This window comes from Borostomias antarcticus (genome assembly GCF_949987555.1).
Source record: "Borostomias antarcticus genome assembly, chromosome: 1".
In the NCBI taxonomy this organism is placed as follows: domain Eukaryota; kingdom Metazoa; phylum Chordata; class Actinopteri; order Stomiiformes; family Stomiidae; genus Borostomias; species Borostomias antarcticus.
This window is the reverse complement of record NC_140234.1, coordinates 49,151,992-49,172,514: the sequence shown is the minus strand read 5'-3', so window position 1 is coordinate 49,172,514 and position 20,523 is coordinate 49,151,992. Positions and strand designations below refer to the sequence as shown.

Genomic DNA, 20,523 nt, shown 5'->3' with positions numbered 1-20,523 from the left:
GTAGGAGATGGTGTTTTCTGTACCCATATCTCCCCTGGTGTTAGTGATTCAGATGCAACTTGTATGTGTTCCATATTTTCTGTATGCTTACTGTACATCATTATTATGTATATTATACCACCAAGATATATAGTGTGTATGTATGTGCATGTAAGTATATACTGAGTACATCCTAGAAGCTTGCTTGTAACTATGAAATGTGACATGTTAAACGAGTCAAACGACCAAACAACACGACAGCAATGTATTTTGAAAATGCAGACCTAAATAAAGAATTAAAATGTGTGTGTGTGTGTGTGGGTATGTGTATGGGTGTGGAGGGGGAGGCGTTGGGCACTCAGGACTCAGGAGGGACGCATTTTTGATCATGTGACCCCAAAATCCAGTCCCTCAGATTGCGTGGAACTGGCAGTAGATTACCTTGCACTGAGCTGCACCAACAAACTCCATGGTTGTTGGTTGGTAAAACTACAGCTCCACCACACAACACCAGCTGGAGTCACTGACAAAACCCGAAGCCACGCGTTACAGATGTCAGCGTGCTGAGTTCATGTGAACAGGGTTTTTGAGTTCATGCTGTACTGATGTCCTGCTCTGTGTGATTGACAGCTGGGGAGTCGGACGTGCCGCGGTGCTGTTCTGTGGCGTCTGATTCAGTTCACAGTTACAAGAGAAAAACACAGAGACAGAGACAGACACACACACACGGCACTGTTGAACGTGAGAAGAGACTAGCGGGGAGATGAGTGGAGAGAAGGAGAGAGAGAGCAGTGGAGGTCCACAAGTGACAGGTGTGTCAGAATGTCAAGGGCAGGAGGGGGCTTAGGAACAGAGAGAACTAGGCCGTAATACATCAGAAGGAAACATGGGGAGAAAGAGAAAGACGAGAGTACAGAAGAGCGTGAAAGATGGGCGCTGCAGATTGAGGGAGAGAGGGGGGTTGGATGAGTGTGGAATAGAACAAAAGAGTCAGAGGCTGGGAGGAAAAAAGCAAGCGATGGATAGATGGATGGATGGAGAGAGAGATACAACGTGTGACTGTGACGGCTGGGCTGAGCCGCTACAATAGGCCTCTGTTCCTGGCCAGCTCTACGTGTGTGTGCGCGCGCATGTTTGCTGGTGTCAGTGAGGACAGTCCCGTGCCCTGCACAAACACTGCCCTTGTATCACCCCTGCCCCCCCATCCCCCCGTCAACCCCCCCTGCCCCCCTTACTACGCCCCCTGCCCCTCCGCGCCCCCCACCCCCCTTAGAGCGACAGCAGCATTGCTGAGGTCCAGCAAAATACTGGGGCCAGGGGGCATGGAGGTCGTACAACTTTTGGTTGTATGACCTCCGTGACATACACACACTGCAGTCACACAGCAAGTATAAGTAGTACTAGTACTAGTAGTAGTAGTAGTAGTATTAGTAGTAGTAGTAATAATTGTGTACTTCATTGGTTCCCGGGGGCAAATTGCACTGTTGCAGCATTAAAAGACAACAAAGTATGTAGGCACGTTCCTAGCATGCCTAGATTATGTAACCATGTCTAGATTGTACAAGTGTTTGTAAAAGTAAATGTACATGTCCAGTCCAGGGAGCCAAGCACCCTCCGAGATGTTTCAGGTCCATAGTGTCCAGCCAGTCAGGGGAGGCACTGAATAGTCTTGATAGCGGCTGGTATGAAGGACCTCCTGAAGTTCTGTCGAGCACTGTGGCAGGATCAGTCTGCTACTGAAGGTGATCCTCTGCCTGAGCAGTTTCCTGTAGAAGCTGGTGGGACACATTGTCCATGATGGACAGCAGTTTGGCCAGCATTCGTCTCTCCGCCACCACTCTCAATGAGTCCAGGCTGACCGCCAGGACAGAGCCTGCCCTCATGATCAGCTTGTCCATACTACTAGCTTCCGCTACTTTGATGCTGCTGGCCCAGCACACAACCGCATAGAAGATGGCACTTGCTACAACAAACTGGTAGAATATATTCAGCATGGTTCTACATTGAAGGACCAGAGCCTCCACAGGAAACACAGAAACCACAGATGTCAAAGGGAGGTCAAACAAACATACACACACTCTCTCTCTCTCTCTCCAAACAAACTTCTACAACACCCTTGTTCAGTCTCCACACTGCAGATATCTAATCAGAGAACAGGTAAAACAATGTTGACGTGACTCACTCAACCAAATTATCTTTCTTTGTAACAGAGAATGATGTGTCGTTCATTAACCCTTGTTTCAATCCAACACCTACATGGACAGAGAAGAGCTCATCTTGTCTTATCTTTTCCTCATCATTATTCAAAGCAACCTCCCACACAGACTCTCTCTCTCCAGGGAAAAACCACGTACGGAAAGCACACAGTACCTATCAGATTCCATGAAATAGGAGACAAAAAGAAAACACACACACACCCCCCCCCCTGCCGCCATCAACCCATACCTTCTTCCCCTCCCTCAAACTGGAAAAGGTGTTTCGGGAGTATTTGGAGCTTTGTGGTTTTAAAGCCCCTCCCTTAGTTGCCGTCCAATGGGCACCAAGACACGCCCACAGACTGGAAGTGGCTGATATGTCTCTTCTTGCTCTGCTGGTAGCGTCTTGGCAGCGTCTCTTTGGTGGTTAACAGACGTTCAGCTCTGTTCCCTTTGACACAAAGTGGTCCTTTTCTAAAAAAAAGACATTGAGGAAGTTGGTAATGATGAGTAAATGTGGAAACTGTGACAGCCAAAGAGGAAACATGAAGTGTGTGACGAATGAGTGATGAGTCTTCTGAAGACACAAGGGTGGATCGCTGCAGACAGTGGTTCCTCAAAATTACCAACACCCTTTATGCACATTTTCCACCAGTGCAGCTTGTCCTCAATTCTCTGTGGAATTCTGAAAATGTTTCAGCTCATTACTTAAATTCCCACACAACAGCACACCCTTTGGTCAACCACTACTGTATATTAGGGTTGCATAATTAATCGTTGATTTTGGCCTCTTCGCAATATAGCCTACTAGTCGCGACAGGCCATGATTAATGCATTCCTTTGAGTCGCCCGCTGCATTCGATATAATGAATCCCTAAGCATGTAAGCACTACAAATCACAGAAATATGCAAACTGTGTAGAATAGTTGAAGCAGTTCGAATCACCTTGTTTTGATATGAAAGTGGCACCATAGTTTTTGTCAGAACGGTGCAGCCCAGTACATCCTCGGCTGTATGGGAGCGATGCCAGAGGAAGGAAGTCATTGACAGCTTTTGAGTCAGTGGTCTGTCAACCCCGGAGACAGGCTAGACCAACAAACACCTCATCAGGCCAGCGGCGCGCACAGAGACGGCTTTCAGTTTGGCCTTTGAATAAAACTTAACTGAGGATTTACGAACAAAAAGGTTTCAAACAAACACAGTCCCACATCTTGGAGAGGCATTTGGCAGCCTCTCCCTCCTCTGGCCTGGGCTTTTAGGGTGTTTTCTTAGTCCGCTCTAGTCCACTTATTTGGTTCGCACCAGATTCGAAAATGTATACACCACAGAGTGGTGTTTTGTTGTTGGACTTCTGTGCTAGTCACGGTTTGTCCATAACAAACACCATGTTCGAACACAAGGATGCCCACAAGCACACCTGACATCAGAACACCTTAGGCCGAAGGTTGATGATCGATTTTGTTATCGTATCATCTGATCTGAGGCCATGTGTTTTGGACACTCGGGTAAAGAGAGGGGCAGAGCTGTCCACTGATCATCTGGTGGTGAGCTGGTTTCGATGGCGGGGGAAGCTTCTGGACAGACCTGGAAAACCCAAGCGTGTAGTGAGGGTGAACTGGGAACGTCTGGAGGAAGAGCCTGTCCAGAGAGATTTCAATTGCCATCTCCGGCGGAGCTTCTCAGGCATCCCTGTGGAGGTTGGGGACATCGAGCATGAGTGGTCGGTGTTCAAAGCCTCCATTGCTGAAGCTGCGGCTGGGAGCTGCAGCCTGAGGGATAGGTACCTCAAGGGGCGGTAACCCTCGGACACTGTGGTGGACAGCGGTGGTCAGGGAAGCTGTCCGACTGAAGAAGGAGGCCTTCCGGGATATGTTAGCCCGGGGGACACCAGAAGCAATTGCAGGGTATCGACTGGACCGGAGGGCTGCGGCTTCGGCCATGACCAAGGCAAAGCAGCGGGTGTGGGAGGAGTTCGGAGAAACCATGGAGAAGGACTTTCGGTCGGCACCAAAGTGTTTCTGGAAGACAATCAGACACCTCAGGAAGGGAAAGCGGGGGACCATCCAAGCTGTATACAGCAAGGAAGGGATACTACTGACCTCAACTGAGGAGGTTGTTGAGCGTTGGAAGGAGCACTTTGAGGAACTCCTGAACCCGACTAATCCACCCTCTACGATTGAGGCAGAGCTGGAAGATGATGGGGGGCCATTGTCAATTTCTCTGGAGGTCACTGAGGTACTCAAACAACTCCACAGTGGCAAAGCCCCAGGGACTGATGAGATCCATCCAGAAATGCTGAAGGTGCTGGGTGTTGAGGAGCTGTCTTGGGTGACATGCCTCTTTAACATTGCGTGGAAGTCCGGGTCAGTGCCAAAGGAGTGGCAGACTGGGGTGGTGGTCCGAATATTCAAAAAAGGGGACCAAAGGGTGTGTGCCAATTATAGAGGCATCACATTACTCAGCCTCTCAGGGAAAGTTTACTCCAAGGTGCTGGAAAGGAGTGTCCGGCCGATAGTCGAACCTCAGTTCGAAGAGGAACAATGCGGATTTCGTCCTGGTCGTGGAACCACCGACCAGCTCTTCACTCTCGCAAGGATCTTAGAGGGGGCTTGGGAGTTTGCCCAACCTGTATCTGGGGGTCTTGTTCACCAGTGAGGGAACCATGGAGAGGGAGTTTAGCCGGAGAATCGGAGCAGCTGGTGCGGTTCTGCAGTCGCTTTACCGCACTGTTGTTACAAAAAGAGAGCTGAGCCAAAAGGCAAAGCTCTCGATCTACCGGTCTATCTTCGTCCCCACCCTCACCTATGGTCATGAAGGATGGGTCATGACCGAAAGAACGAGATCACAGATACAAGCGGCTGAAATGAGTTTTCTCCGGAGGGTGACTGGGGTCTCCCTGAGAGATCGGGTGAGAAGTTCAGTCATCCGGGAGAGACTCGGAGTAGAGCTGCTGCTCCTTTGCGTCGAAAGGAGCCAGTTGAGGTGGTTAGGGCATCTACTGAGGATGCCTCCTGGGCGCCTCCCTAGGGAGGTGTTCCAGGCATGTCCAGCTGGGAGGAGGCCGCGGGGTAGACCCAGGACCAGGTGGCGGGACTACATCTCCGCACTGGCCTGTGAGCAGCTAAAGATTCCCCAGGCAGAGCTGGTTGATGCTGCTAGGGAAAGGGATGTCTGGGGCCCCCTGCTGCAACTGCTGCCTCCGTGACCCGACCCCGGATAAGCGGATGCCGATGGATGGATGGATGGATGGATGGTGTATTTCTTTCTCGAGTATGCACTATTTCACCCCCCACCCCACTCCCTGAGTACAATGGCGGAAATTCAAGGTCAGGTGATGTTTTTGATGACTAGGGATGGGTATCTTTAAGATTTTAACGGTATTACTACTCTTAGCTATTAGGGATGAGGAAAAAAAATCGATTCAGTTACAAATTGTGATTCTTGGTTGTGATAATCCAGTGACTGGAGAACCTTTAGTTGACTTCAAGCAAAACATGTATGCCTAAAAATGAATTACTAGTTAGTTACTAATTAATAATCAGCTTAAAGCTACATGAGATATCTCTGCACTTTGGCAGCCCCTCTGGTCGTGATAATATATGGCAGTGCGTTTTAGGAACCACACTTCCCATAATGCCCCACTCACTCGCTGTGAGTGAAAAAATATGATAAACGTGTGTGGAGCAGACTGGATTGGAAGATTGTGGCTACTTCAATGGACTTTCTGGAAGGATGGCTTCAATGCAGGTAAATACCGGTCTTCTTTCTTTTATGTGCATGTAGATAAATTCACGGGGCGAAGTATTTGTTGTCTTTCTGATATTGTGACACGCAAAATGCGTCACTTCTTACGAACACACAGCACACCTGTCACCAATGAACAAAAAAGACAAAGTCTCCAGCAAACAGACAGACAGACTGAAGGAATGAGTGAAAAATAGACGGGTATAGAAGAACATGGAGGTTCGGCTATCTCCTTCAACCAAAGACTTTACAGTATGTCACTGTCAAAGGCTCAATGCTAGGGATGAGAGACTTCTCAGCGGAAGTTCCAAAATAGATGTGAAGAAATCCCAGACCGTCAAACGGTTTCCTCGCCAGCTGATGTTTGCCAGCGGACCAGAGTGGAGGAACCGGGAGCAGAGGAACACATCAAAATAACATCAAGCTGTTTTTAATGTAGTGTGACAGACATGATCTCACACACACAAACACAATGCCAATGTGTTTTTGGTGCCTTTCTTTGAAGCAAAGCACACACACACACACACAAGCACACAGAGAGAGAGAGAGAGAGAGAGAGAGTCATGCACAAACACACACTGCTTGGATGAGGGAAAGATGCTTTGGCTCCAGTTGTCTCTATGAAGCTGAATTGGGTGCCAGGAACACTGTGCTCTATTAGAAGATGTGTGTGTGTGTCTGCCCTTCCTTTCCTCCATCTGTCTGTCCCTGCAGCCATCCCTTCCTTCCACACACACGCACGCGCACGCACGCTATGGGGTGTGATTCGTGCCAGCGTAACAAACACTCAGTGCTTTCGTCGCCTGCATTGCGTGTATAAAGGTACTTTGGCGAGCTGATTAATAGGCGTGCATATACGCACGCGTTACGAGTCGCTCGCATTCTCAGAGGGTGACGTGTCAAAAGTGCCGTGCCATTTTTGCGCACATGCATGTAACGTTTGCACGCTCGTGTTAAGTCAGCGGGCACTAGAAGCTGCGAGCGGGGCTCATTTGTCCATATTGAATAAAAATTAAGAATATTTATTTGCACTCAATCAAATTCCAGGACCCTCCTTACATAACTTTTCCTAGATATGTGTCGTTTTATCTCCACTATCGCTACATTTTCAAATAAGAGCGCGCATCATCAACTAGCTGTAGCATAGGGGTGCTGAGGATCAGCACCAAAACACGTAGGCTATAATAGTATAAGAATGTATTTTGTATTTTGACATACAGTAGGCTATAGCGCAAAAGGGATTGTGAGTGTAAGCTACACTAATTAGCCTACAATCAACTAGGATGGGCTCCATAGCCTAATGATTATCAATCCCAGCTGTGCGTAATTATGCGTCCTGTGTAGCCTATAAATTGACCTTGCTTTTCATTGTAAAATATTATGCTAGATGTGCTTCAGTTTTAGGAGTCAAACCATGGCATGCCAGCCTTAACACGTGCGGGCGTTTAAACGTCTGTTGCGTACGTTGGCATGGCACGTTCCACACGTCACACTATAATATTAGCAAACCACACAAACGTGTGTCTATACGCACGCTTATTCGTTTGATCAAACTATAAGGTGTAGTGTTAGGTGTCAGGTATTTGATGCACATATTCGGAGTGACGTGTCAAAAGTGCCGTGCCAACGTTTAAAACATAGAACACGCGTGCACACGCCTTTACGTGTTAACTGCGGGCACTAGAAGCACCGAGTGGTGGTAATTTGAACACAAGTGAATCAAAATGATAATTGTTTGCACTCGATCAAATTCAAGGACCCTCCTTTCATTACTTTTCCTAGATATCAGCGTTTTTATCACGTTTACATTTCGTCCTTCTGTCTAGACTGCAGTGCTCTTTTCTGTCAGCAGATGTCGCAGGCGGGTGATTTATATTTATATTTGTAGCATAATGTATGTGTTATAATTATGTGCAAAATGATGACAATCACCTAAATCAAAAACAATGAAGCACATGTATTGCTATAGTTCATTACCAAATGTTAGGCTTGTAAGACTCAACTTAATCATTATTAATTCCGCTTTTCCTAAATATCAGAAGAGATATCTGTCTCACTCGCTCTCGGAGCAGGTATTGCGCAACACAAAGCAGGTATTGCGCAACATAGCCACGCGCCCCAGGAGACCCGCTCTGAGAGACAGAGAGAATGAGACAGTCTTTTTCTGTGAGGGAGGAAACACGAGCAATATTTTCAATCATGCTTTCCATTGATGAATCACGAATAATGTATAAAAACAGTGCAAATAAAAATAAATCGAAATAATAGGCCTATTGTGCAAAAAAAATAGCCAAACGAATTGTAGGCTACATTTGAAAGTGTTCAGCCTGGTGTAGGCTGGCCTATAGGCAAAAAAATGAATGCATTGATACTGCAAAATGGTTTCATTTGAGCTGAACACTACACAACTGATTTAATAATTTCTATAATATCAGGTGATTGCTTTGAATGTTACAAATTAGTTGAAACAGTGGTAGCGATTTGCAACCTGGTAGCCTACAGTCTGGGGAAGCGTTGGGCCTTCCCGCGCCACCACAGAAGTTGGTCTTCGCTCGCTCCAGCTCATCTTGAATTGACGGCATAGTCCTCCTCCCCAAAGAAAGACCTGTAGGCCTATTGTTTATTTCGATTCATTTTTATTTGCAGTTTTACATTATTCTATATGTGTTTTTTTGTGGACCAATGTTTGAATAAAATTTGGCTTCAAAACGACATCTGGTAATTTATCTACATTTGATTTATTTTATTTAGAAATAGATAGCCCTCTATTGACAAGAAACACGTGTATCTGAACATTTGTTTTAAATTGTGAAGAAAGAGTCATTCAGATATTAGGCTTTATTTAAAACAAGTTGCTTAACATGTGCGAATTCCATTTATTGAGAATGCATTACCAATGGGCAAGGACGAGATTAGAACCAGCTATGATTTAAAGGCAACTGATCTTACACGTGCGGCCGCTAACACGTCTGCTGCGCTAGCAAGGCACTGGCACGTTTGACACGTCGCTATGCAATTTCTGCACACATTACAAGACGTACGTACGTACGTACATCTATGATTTTACCAAACTGTCATGTGTAGTGTTGGTGTCGCATATGTGAGGCGCATCTAACCTGTAGTGTTGCCGTCACGCACACGATGTGCAATACGTGTAAACAACATGTGCACAGCGTCTGCGTGACAGGTACGTTACAGCTATGAGACGTCTGTCTCTCCATTGTTTGTCAATGGAAATTATACACGTGCGTTTAGACGTTTGATGTCATCGCGTCTTCTTAAGTAGGCGCAAGTCAAGCGTTTCAGTATGGTGTGCTGGCACTAATCACACCCCATACGCACGCACGCACGCACACACACACACACACACACTCACGTACACGCGCACATGCGTACACGCGCACACACACACACACGCACTCCCTGTACAAGTAGTATCATGTTCTGTCTGTGACTGAGGACTTGTAAAACTGGATCTGTTTCACAATAGCATACATGATGAACAGTGGGCTTTATTTAAGTATATTTCAACCATAAGCACCATATTGTTGTCCTGTCAAAGCCATGCTACTGCATATAGCCTCTGTATTGTTCCATGTAATGGGAACCATATCATAATGTATGAGACTATATGAGGGCTCCATATTAGCGTTATATATAGCAAACTATTAATAGACCGATTGTCCTCAGTGCAGGCTAGCTTCAGATACCCATACAATAATAGCCCACATCTACAGTAGCAGAGAGCAAGCGGGGGCACATTGTAGACTAATAGACTCAGCCAAACAGAGCATGGAGAATAGGACACAAGGGCAGGGTTTCCTAGGATTGTGTGTGTGTGTGTGTGTATGTGTGTGTGTGTATGTGAGAGAAGGTTTCGTGGCACGCCACTCCAGTGTTAACCAAAGTATTACTGTTGTTCAGAAAATAAATTCTCTGTGACTCAAGGAACACTAACTACATCAAGAGCATGCTTTCTGGTTCAGGTGGACACGACCAGGGGCCGGCTGTTTGCAGTGTTCCATGAGTTTCCGCTCGTCCAGCTCCTCGGAACGCCATCAAAATTCCATGTGCTCTACGCTAATGTCGGGAGTGGCAGGATGAGCTATGTGGATCAAAGAGACAGGCCGTGGCGCAGATAATTGGATCAGGCCAGTTTTCCACATCATCCCAAATGACAGCGAGGGAGAGAGAGACGGTGAAAGAGAGAGAAGCAGCAGGTGGCAGCTGGGAGACGCCGGAGAGACAGAGGTTATTCACAGCTGGTCCTGATTGACAACAGCCTAGGAGGTTGCCATGCCGACAGACAGAGATATACCCGGCTGGCTACCTGGATGCAGCTGGAATGTGCGATGAGTGAGGGGAGAGAGAGAGAAAGAGAGATGGAGAGAGATGGTGGGAGAGAGATTGCACACTCTCTGTGCAGACACACGCACACACACATACACTATTTATCTAGCACACACACACACACACTAATTATCTAGTAAAGAATGAAACGTGAAAGTGAGAGTCAGAAAATACCACCATTTACCACTCTGCTGTGGACACAAGCTTACCTACAGTATGTACAGTGCACACACATGCAAGTGCATCAACAAGCACTCTAACTGGCGCTCCTGTTAGAAAGCTACAAAGTCATTGCCTGACTTAGGGATGTAAGAAAGACTAGGCCAAGTGACTAGGCCAGTGATCCACACCACCTTGTTTTGCGGTCGCCCGAACGACGGGTGCTGAACAGTGGCTAAGCTACGTAGCATTAAGTAGCTTCCTCGTGGAACGCCAGGCAGAATTCCAACATTCCACGCCTGTCAGGACACTACCCTGCCAGCTTCAGCCACACTACATACACACACGCGCACGCGCACACACGCACACACACACGCACACACGCACACGCACACACGCGCACAGCTTACCTGTTCTCTCCTGGGGGGTCTTATATCCCGTTGCTCTGCTCCATGCTGGGGGTGTCTGGCAAGTTGAGGGGACGCTACATCTGGGGAGAGAGGAAGAGAATACCTTTAAGAGGGTGTGTGTGTGTGTGTGTGTGTGTGTGTGTGTGAGATTCAGTGTGTGGGTGTTTGAGAGCCGGGGAGTGGAAGGAGAAAGGGGGGACTTCGGATCTGTATGTGTGAGACTGAGTGTGTGTGTGAGAGCCCACTTGAGTTGCCGCACATGCACACACGCACACGCACACTCTACTACATAGCCTAAAAGATAAGACCATGGAAAGTACTCTGCGCTTCACAATCACTCTCTCTCCAGCCGTATTCCTCTCCCCTCTCACTAACACCCCTCATTCTCCCCCTTTCTTCCCTCCATCCCTCCTCTCTCTCTCTCTCTCTCTCCATCCCTCCTCTCTCTCTCTCTCTCTCTCCATCTCTCTCTCTCCCTCCTGGTCCGGTTGAATATCACGTTTGAAACATTGATGAGGAGGCCCGTTTCTTCTGAGTACGACACGTGGCGGGTGAACGGCGGTTAGCAGCCCAACAAGTGTTCAGAAGCGCTTTTAACAGGACGCCATTCACAAAGTATGCACGGCTAGGCGAGTGTGTGAGCTACTGTAGCACAGGTTCCAATGACTTGGAATACCGCCACTGTTCTAGAATAGCGTCATCGAGCACAGGCACCTCAGGGTGCAGTTGCACACAGTGCAGCTCATTGACTGAGGAAGGGCACTCTTTTTTTTCCAATTCATTCGGTGTTCAGCTCTGCTAATTTCCTTGACTGCACGTGGTGTGGTCTCGCGACGGGCATTCCACAGACATACCGTAATTTCCACAGACCACTCTGTCCCCCAACATTTCCGCCTTCAAAGTGCAGCGCCTCGGTTGTGGATGTGAAAATGTTACTGTAACTGTGTGGCACGACCTGAACATGCACTGATCACACGCAACACACACTAGGTGGATATACTAGTGTGTGTGTGTGTGTGTGTGTGTGTGTGTGTGTGTGTACGTGGGAGGGGAGTAGCGGGGCTTCCAGCTTCCTGTGTTTTCCCCACTGGTTTGTTGTGCCATCTTGTTTACGAGGGTGTGACCTTTAAAGTCCTTAACGCCCCCCCCAAAAATTGTGCGTGCATGCCTGTGTGTGCTTCTGTGTGTGTGTGTGTGTGTGTGTGTGTGTGTCTGTGAGTGTGTGAGAGTCTGTGTGTGTGTGTGTGGGTGTGTGTGTGTATGTGTGCGCGCGAGTGAGAGACTTTGTGTGCTTCTTTTGTGTATATGTTTGCGTGTCAGTGTGTTAACCCCAAGTTGTCCAAATATTTTTAAAAGACGGGGCAACAAAAATGTATTCTAAACAAAATTGGGATTCTGCAGGTGAGTGAATCCCATGTAACACCTTTCACATTATTTTCATAATATTTCCATAAGCTTATTGAGATTACAGAGACATCCTGGCTCACTTCAGGGATATTACGGTATTTCAACTGGCACACGTAATGTGTAGCCCTGGGTTTTCTTAGGAATGGTATGGAAATAATAGCCAAACATGACACACACACACACACAAACCAGACCGCAAGTGCTAACCATCCCTGTTCCTTCCAGCAACTGTCTGGCTGTTCACCACCATGATAAGATCTGTTGTCTAGAGAGTCAATGTTTAACTGACTGGACAGATTCACTGGGAGCTGGTCTTATCATAGCCAAGGCTTTCACATGACCTACAGCATCAGTGTGACAGTGTGTGTGGGTACATTTCCCTTTGTGTTCCCCTATGCGTGTGTAGGTCTGGGTGCACTTCATGTAGTATGTGCGCATGTTCATGTGTATCTGTTTGTGCGCTGTATTGGACAGCGTTAGTACTACAGGCCTAGCTAATTGCTAACGCCAACTAAGCTATCTACACAAAGTATTGAGTCATGTCTGCTATAGAATACAGGCCTAGCTAATTGCAAACGCTAACTAAGCTAACCTTAGCTACAGTGCATGAAGTATGGATCGGTGTCTCCTATAGCCTGCTACACCTCACTCCACATAGCAGAGGGATATCTGACTGGAATTCCATGGGCATTTAAGCTGCCTGGGACCACAGAAAACACCCTTGTTTGTACATCCTGATCCGCAGGCTAGAATAACATAGGCCTCTCCATTGAATGCTACACTAGCCTGCACAATGCACAAAGCCGTGGTTAGTGACGCAGGCAATGGGTGCTACACGGAGCTAAGAGCGTCAAAGCTTACGCAGAGGCCCTTCACAAGCGCACACACATGTACGTTAAGTCCACACGTGTGTACGTACACACACACACACACACACACACACACACACACACACACACACACACACACACACACACACAGAATCTCCCTCTGATCTCTACCACCTTTCACATACTCCCAAATCGTTCCACCCTTATCACTGTGCAAACACCACTCTACTTAGGCAGAGGTACTGTCCTTTCTCTCCCTTTCCACTTTCTCTTGCACACACCCCTCTCTCCCCCCCAACACACCCCTTCTCTCTCTCTCTTTCTCCCAACACACCCCTTTCTCTCTCTCTCCCAACACACACCCCCTTCTCTCTCTCTCCCCCTCTCCCAACACACACACACACGTTTCCCTCTCTCTCCCAACACAGTGCACACAGACAATCTCTCGCTCTCCCTAGTCTCTGCCAACACACACACACACACACACACACACACACACACACACACACACACACACACACACACACACACCCTCCCCCTGCCCCACCCATTCCCCACACAGTGGAATGAGAGGAATCCAGGACTCTGACATGGGAAGACTCGGGCTGGATCGCCACTCCTGCTGATACCTCCCAAGCCATACCCGATTGCCCAGCCCCTCCCCCTCCCAATTTGCAAGGGGTCTTCTATCCCCCAAACACATTCCAACAATAAACTCACTCCTATCAGCAACAGTAACTGCTCCAGTGGGATTGTTACTGCCCCTAGCCAGAGGCATTGACAAAAGAGCCGTAGGGCCCCTGGGGTCCACAATTTAAACTGCAGACTACCTCCTGAGGGGGTAGTGTGCCCATCTTTAGACAGAGCCATTCGCTTTAATCACACACCCACCATAATGCTAGTCTGGTTGGGGGAAGGCGGAAGTCCCCATTGAATGTATTATTCCTGTTATTTAGAATATTTTGGTTCTTGATGTGGTATTTTCATAGCCATCTTTTCACTGGAGTTAACGGGGGCTTCTGCATTTTCCCAACCAGATTAGCGATATGGCGGCTGTGTGATTAAGGACAATTGTCTTTTCACCTGGTTTCTCCCTTCCCCCACCCAAGGCAAAAACAAGATGCTGTAGGCCTTACAACATGTCGTAGGGCACTAAGGTTTGTGTGTGTGTGTGTGTATGTGTGTGTGTGTGTGTGTCAGGGAACACAGTGTTTTTTCTGCGATCGCCGCATGGCCCTTTCATCTTTTAAACAATAGGTATCCATTAAAAATGTTGCCATCTGATACTTATGAGGACTGCATTCTGGATCTTAGGTTGTTGTAAAAGTTCTTTATGACCTGGTCTCCTTGTTTCCTTTCCGTCCTGGGGTGGCTGGTCCTAAACAGGGACACTTCTGAGTATCATGCCAGCGTCTGCTCAGTCTCAGCTCAGTGGTCGTAAACACACTGAGCGGTCAAAGCAGAAAGCGATTCAATTGAGATAAGTGTTTAGAGGAGCCAAAATATCCTTCTTTCTGTTTAGCTCTCTCCCTCCCTCTCTCTCACACACACACTCTCTCTCTCACACACATACACACACGACACAAAGCACAGGAATGCGACAAAACACACACATTACGCACTGACCAAACACACACAAGGCCCCGATGGGGGCTATACAGAAGACCCTGCGTCATCACGGACTGGTTGTAAACAAAAGGCCACTGTCTGTCCATCAGAAACACAATACACACACACACACACACACACACACACACACACACACACACACGCGCTTTTACTGAAAATAACACACACCTATTATCCAGCGCATGTACAGACTCACTTAAAGAGTTCATAGTGTGTGTGTGTATCAAAGTGAGCTACAGTATGGTGATAACTGGTTTAGGTATCCCCTTATGCATGTTAGTGTGTGTGGCTGTATCCCCTGCAGTGTGAGATACTGCCTCTGGCCTTTACCCATTTCTCTCTCTATTTATAGGGCCCATTGTGAGGTTGCCCTCAGGTGGGAGGGCTGTGTGTGTGTGTGTGTGTAGTTCTCTAAGATGCTGTAAATCAGTTACCTTCTGCCTGCCTGAATGAACAAAGGTTTGTCTCAGCCAGGGGCCACTGCTGCACCAATGACCACAGTCTCTCTCGTGCATGCATGCATGCACACGCACACACACACACACACACAATGCAGATAGACATCAATCAGATATAGAAAAGAGAAACAGAGGTTGTATAATAGGTGTCATGTACAGTTTCATAATAGGTCCAACTCCCATTTTATTTAAGAAAATGGACCCTATTTATGCATGCTTATCAGGCCAGAGAATAAACCCAGAGAGAGAGAGAACCAGGACTGTGACCAGGAAGGGCTGTCTAATGGAAGAAGAGGCATCTCCCTGTAGCAGGGCTGAGGGAATCTCATCTCCCTGTAGCGGGGCTGAGGGCTGAGGGAAGGTCATCTCCCTGTAGCAGGGCTGAGGGAAGGTCATCTCCCTGTACCGGGGCTGAGGGAAGGTCATCTCCCTGTAGCAGGGCTGAGGGAAGGTCATCTCCCTGTAGCAGGGCTGAGGGAAGGTCATCTCCCTGTAGCAGGGCTGAGGGAAGGTCATCTCCCTGTAGCAGGGCTGAGGGAAGGTCATCTCCCTGTAGCAGGGCTGAGGGCTGAGGGAAGGTCATTTCCCTGTAGCAGGGCTGAGGGCTGAGGGAAGGTCATTTCCCTGTAGCAGGGCTGAGGGCTGAGGGAAGGTCATCTCCCTGTAGCAGGGCTGAGGGCTGAGGGAAGGTCATGCGGTTCGATCCCATTAAAGCCGATTCCAAACTTGGTTAGGGTTAGACTACAAGGTCCAACCATGCGCGCGCACAGACATTTTTGCAGGGTTTTCTACAGTTCCAAGTCTCATCCTTCTTGTGGACGGTATGAAGTAGCAGTAACTACAAAACCTTATTCTATATGGGCTGATCTTGACTCTGGAAACAGAGCGAGAGCGGGCTGGCGCAGCAACAAAGGGGATCTCGTGTGAGGACGGGTCCGGATTGGCCGGCCCAGAACATCTTGACAACAGCAAACCGCAGTGAGTAAACTAGCTGTGCACCCCTTGAGCAGGTTTAGAGTTTGCATTCACTGAGGAAACCTAGGACCACCCACAGGGTCATCCACATGGGGAGAGTGTACTAGTCTAGTTACTAATCCTGCTACGCCTCAGTTAGAATGTCTTTGTCACTGTGCCAAGGTACAACGAAATTAAAAAGTGAGTAGTTAGTAGTGCGATCCCTAGGCTTGCGGGGCTAACGCAACACTAGGGTTTCTAAATACAGTAGCGCCACTCAGTAATACTGGTAGGTGAAGTGTAGGTGTTGGCACTAGCGCAAGTCCCCACTTTCAGTGGCACCCTGAAGGCACAGCATGTTTAAATACATACCGTATCTGCCCCTGAGAGTGTGTGTGTGTGTGTGTGTGTGTACGTGCGTGAGACTTGACTGAAGCACTCAGACAGGAGCCGCCTCGGGGGCGTTGCCATGGTGACGAGGGAGAGTCCTGCTCTCCTCAGGTTACAGAGTCGGTCGGTTCTTCGCCTCCAGGCTACGTCCAGGACGGAACACATCCCTCGTTCTCTACCTCCGTCTCCCTCCCTCCCTCTCTCCTTTCCACGCATTTTTCTGCCCGATATTCTTTCCAGGTCACCCTGCACGTCCTCTCCTCTCCGTCTGGCCGAGTCGGCCTTCTCTCCTCTCTTTCTCTCCGTCTCTCTCCTCCTCATCCCTCTGTTCTTTTCTGAGAACATGCCCTATTGTCCCTCCGCCTGCCCGTTCTTACCTGGCCTACGCCACGCCTCTCTATACCTGCCTCTCTACGTCTCTCCCTCTGTCTCCCTGCTCTCCTCCACCTCCTCCTCTCTCTGTCTCTCCCTGCTCTCCTCCTCCTCCTCTATGACTCTCCCTACTCTCCTCCTCCTCCTCCCCCTCTCTGTCTCTCCCTGCTCTCCTCCTCCCCCTCTCCGTCTCTCCCTGCTCTCCTCCTCCTCCTCCTCCCCGTCTCTCCCTGCTCTCCTCCTCCTCCTCCTCCTCCTCCTCCTCCTCTCTCCATTCTGCCTGGAATATCGTGGCAGGTCTCGTCCTGTTGTGCAGGAAAAGTGAGAACATGAGAGAATTCCATGTGGGTGCCCTTTTCCAGTTTCCGCAAGCACAGAATATTTTCGGAATAAATACTTTAATACATTTGATCTGCATAGGCCTGTTGATTGAATGCACGTGTGTGCGTGGACATGACGGAGTGCCCGCGTTACATGTTGGTGGTGGCAGGAGAGACGTTGCCCGTCCAGAATCACACACACACACACACACACACACACACACACACACACACACACACACACACACACACACACACACACACACACACACACACACACACACACACACACACACACACACACACACACACACACACACACACACACACACACACACACACACACACACCTTCCCTTCAGATCTGAGTCTGGGAGAGGATGTTACACAACACAAGCCATGACCAGCGGTGATACTTAAGAACTCTAACAACAGGAAGTGTGTGCGTGTGTGTGTAATGCATTTCTAATGAAAGCATGCGCATGCAGGTGCTCACACAGAAAAATATAAACACACACCAGCTGTGCTCTCATGCTATACCGCTCTACTCTGTCCCCTCAATTATATAGAGTTGTCAATCATGCAGCTCCAACCCGTCTCAACAGAGAGTACGCAATCAAGAGAGGAAGGACAGGAGAGAGAGGGAGGGAGAGGAGAGAGAGAGGAGAGAGGGAGAGAGAGGAGAGAGGGAGAGAGAGAGAGGAGAGAGAGGAGAGAGAGAGGAGAGGGGTAGAGAGAGAGGAGAGATATATATATATATATATAAGAGAGAGGGGGAGAGAGAGAGGGAGCAAGAGCAAGAGCACTTTGGGGGGGGGGAGCATTAGGAGCTCCATTACAGTGAATTAGTTACCTTTAGTGAAGATAGAGCACAGGTAGAGAAGGAATTGAAGGGAAAAGAGAGACAAAGCAGGACAGAAATGAGAGAAAGAGAGAGAGAGAGAGAGAGAGAGAGAGAGAGCAGGCACCAGCAGCACACCAGGAGATCTGTCAATCAAAACCCAGCTGGACTGGAAGCTGAGGTCCGCACCCACACACACAGCGACGTGTCCGGTTGGATAAGCCATCGTGGGCGCGGATGTAATGGAGGCGGCCGGGTCAGCGAGCATGGTGCATTGATCTTAACCAAATGGCCCGACGGCGACCCTCCAGGACAACGTGTAGGCTTAAGCTTCATGGGTTAATGAAGTCATTCTGTAAAAGTCTGCCACACTGTCCAGCACTGGGGCACTGTGGGGCAGCCTAAATGAACACACTGAAAGCCTGAGAGAGGATGGACATTTGGTGGTTTGAGGATGTAGTAGGCGACAGTATCGCAATATATTTTCTGATTTTGGAGTAGCAGATTGGAGTGTACTGAATGTCTAAGAACTGAATACTATTTTTATCAAGATGTTTGCCAACCACCTGACTGACGCTGGTTGAATACCGCCCTCAGTAAGTACCCCAGACACACACACACACACACACGCACACACACGCACACACACGCACACACACGCACACACACACACACACACACACACACACACACACACACACACGCACACACGCACACACGCACACACACACACACTCCAGTTCTGACCTTTCCTTACAAGTATATTACTGTAGCACTGAATGATAATTAGTTCCACAATCATGCCCACCCTTAGGGCAGACAACTGATAAGAGTGCATGTGTGCATGTGTGCATGTGTTTGTTATCTAACGCATAGCTATACTGTATCTGTGTTCCTCAGTGTGATCATAAACTGTCCTTGCATGTTCTAGGCGTTTGCCAGGTCACTGGGTTTAAGTGACCAACAAGTCTGTGAAGTGTGTGTAAGTGTTTATATAAAGAAGCAGGCTCCTCTGTGGCACAGAGAGCTCTCACATGATGGGGAGAATCGCTCCATTCATGGATCCAGTCAGTTCCACGATCGACCTCTCCCCCTCCCAGACCCCGCGTGTCAGCGCTCGGGGGGGCGGGGGCTTATGGTCAACACTCTCACAGCACACATAATGTCAAAAAGCACTCACTCACTCACTCACACGCACACACGCACACACGCACACACGCACACACCATCTCTGACGGCATCGTTGTTTGTGTCCCTGCCTGTCCCCTGACCTGTGACATCACTGCCTCCCGCGACCTGCTGGCTAGACCCACTGACTTGCTGTCACATGGTGCCTGGGTCACAGCCAAGCACTGATTCACAACAGCCAATCACGCATTGGAAATACAGAAATGTGTGTGTGTGTTTGCATGTTACGGAAATTAGAGACTCTTAAGTAGCAGCCTAACAAGTTGCTATTTGCGTTGTTTTATCTTGAATAAAGAGGAAGGAAGAGGGGCCCTTTTAGAGGGAGGGAGAACCCACAGGGGAGTGTCCACAAACATACAGACACATTATGAACACACAAACACACACACAAACACAGACACACACACACATAAAGTAATACTCATGTTTGCGTCCACTTAAACCACAACCTGCTGCATGCCCATTTCAAAACATGATTTTATGCACACATCAGCATAGACAGTGAGGGAAGGAGGGAGCCACAGAAACAGAGAATGCCTGACAAGCTCAAGCTTGCCTGCGTACTAGTGGGCCTAGCCTGACAAAATAAAACCAGTTCTAATTCACACGTAGAAAACTACATCTAAATTGCTTCTAAAGCTGAGCTCTCAAATAGAGGATCCACGTTAACGGGAGCCAAAAAGTAAAGCAGGCTGAGTGTTAACAGCCTACATGAGCTCAACATTAAGCCTACATGAGCTCGTAGGCTACATAACATCTGTTCAAGGCATTCATCACCCACATTAGTCTAGTCTAGTGCGTCAGGCATGCTGTCACGACTGCAACCGTGGTGCCTTTGGCAGTCAGAAGGCGAGGTGCAGAACACACCCAATGAAATGACACCTGGTCTAACGATAGGGTTTGAACACACTTCATAATTATGTCCATGTCATTGCGGCAGTCATCCAAAAACAAGGTTGCTGTGTGCTATGTCTGGATATGAGAAAACACAACGAGTTTGGACGAGGGTTTGGGATACAGACCACAAAAGGTAACCTAGCCTACGTAACGCTAGTTGACGAAGTGTCCCTAAACTATATGGTCCCTAAATACCGTACTAGGCTATATAGCCTAGCTGAAATATAGTCTACGTTAGGGCGCTGTAAACTGTTGTTAGCCATATGTATATCCAAAATGAGAAAACCAAAGCTTTCTCGCATACCTGCGGCAATACTTTATACAACGCTATCACTTAATAGCCTACATGTGAGTTGGCGATAGAACGTAACGCCACACAAAGTCCCTCTCGCACGAAGGGC

General features: G+C 48.3%; 1 protein-coding gene across 1 annotated transcript in view; it reads right to left on the bottom strand.

The window, feature by feature from the left end:
- The window catches only part of pik3cb (phosphatidylinositol-4,5-bisphosphate 3-kinase, catalytic subunit beta), a 55,960-nt gene that overhangs the window by 35,272 nt on the left and 165 nt on the right, over positions 1–20,523 (bottom strand). The window contains exon 2 of the mRNA XM_084446975.1: positions 10,838–10,917. The gene's annotated coding sequence lies outside the window, so the exon portion shown is untranslated. The remainder of the gene's footprint in view (positions 1–10,837; positions 10,918–20,523) is intronic.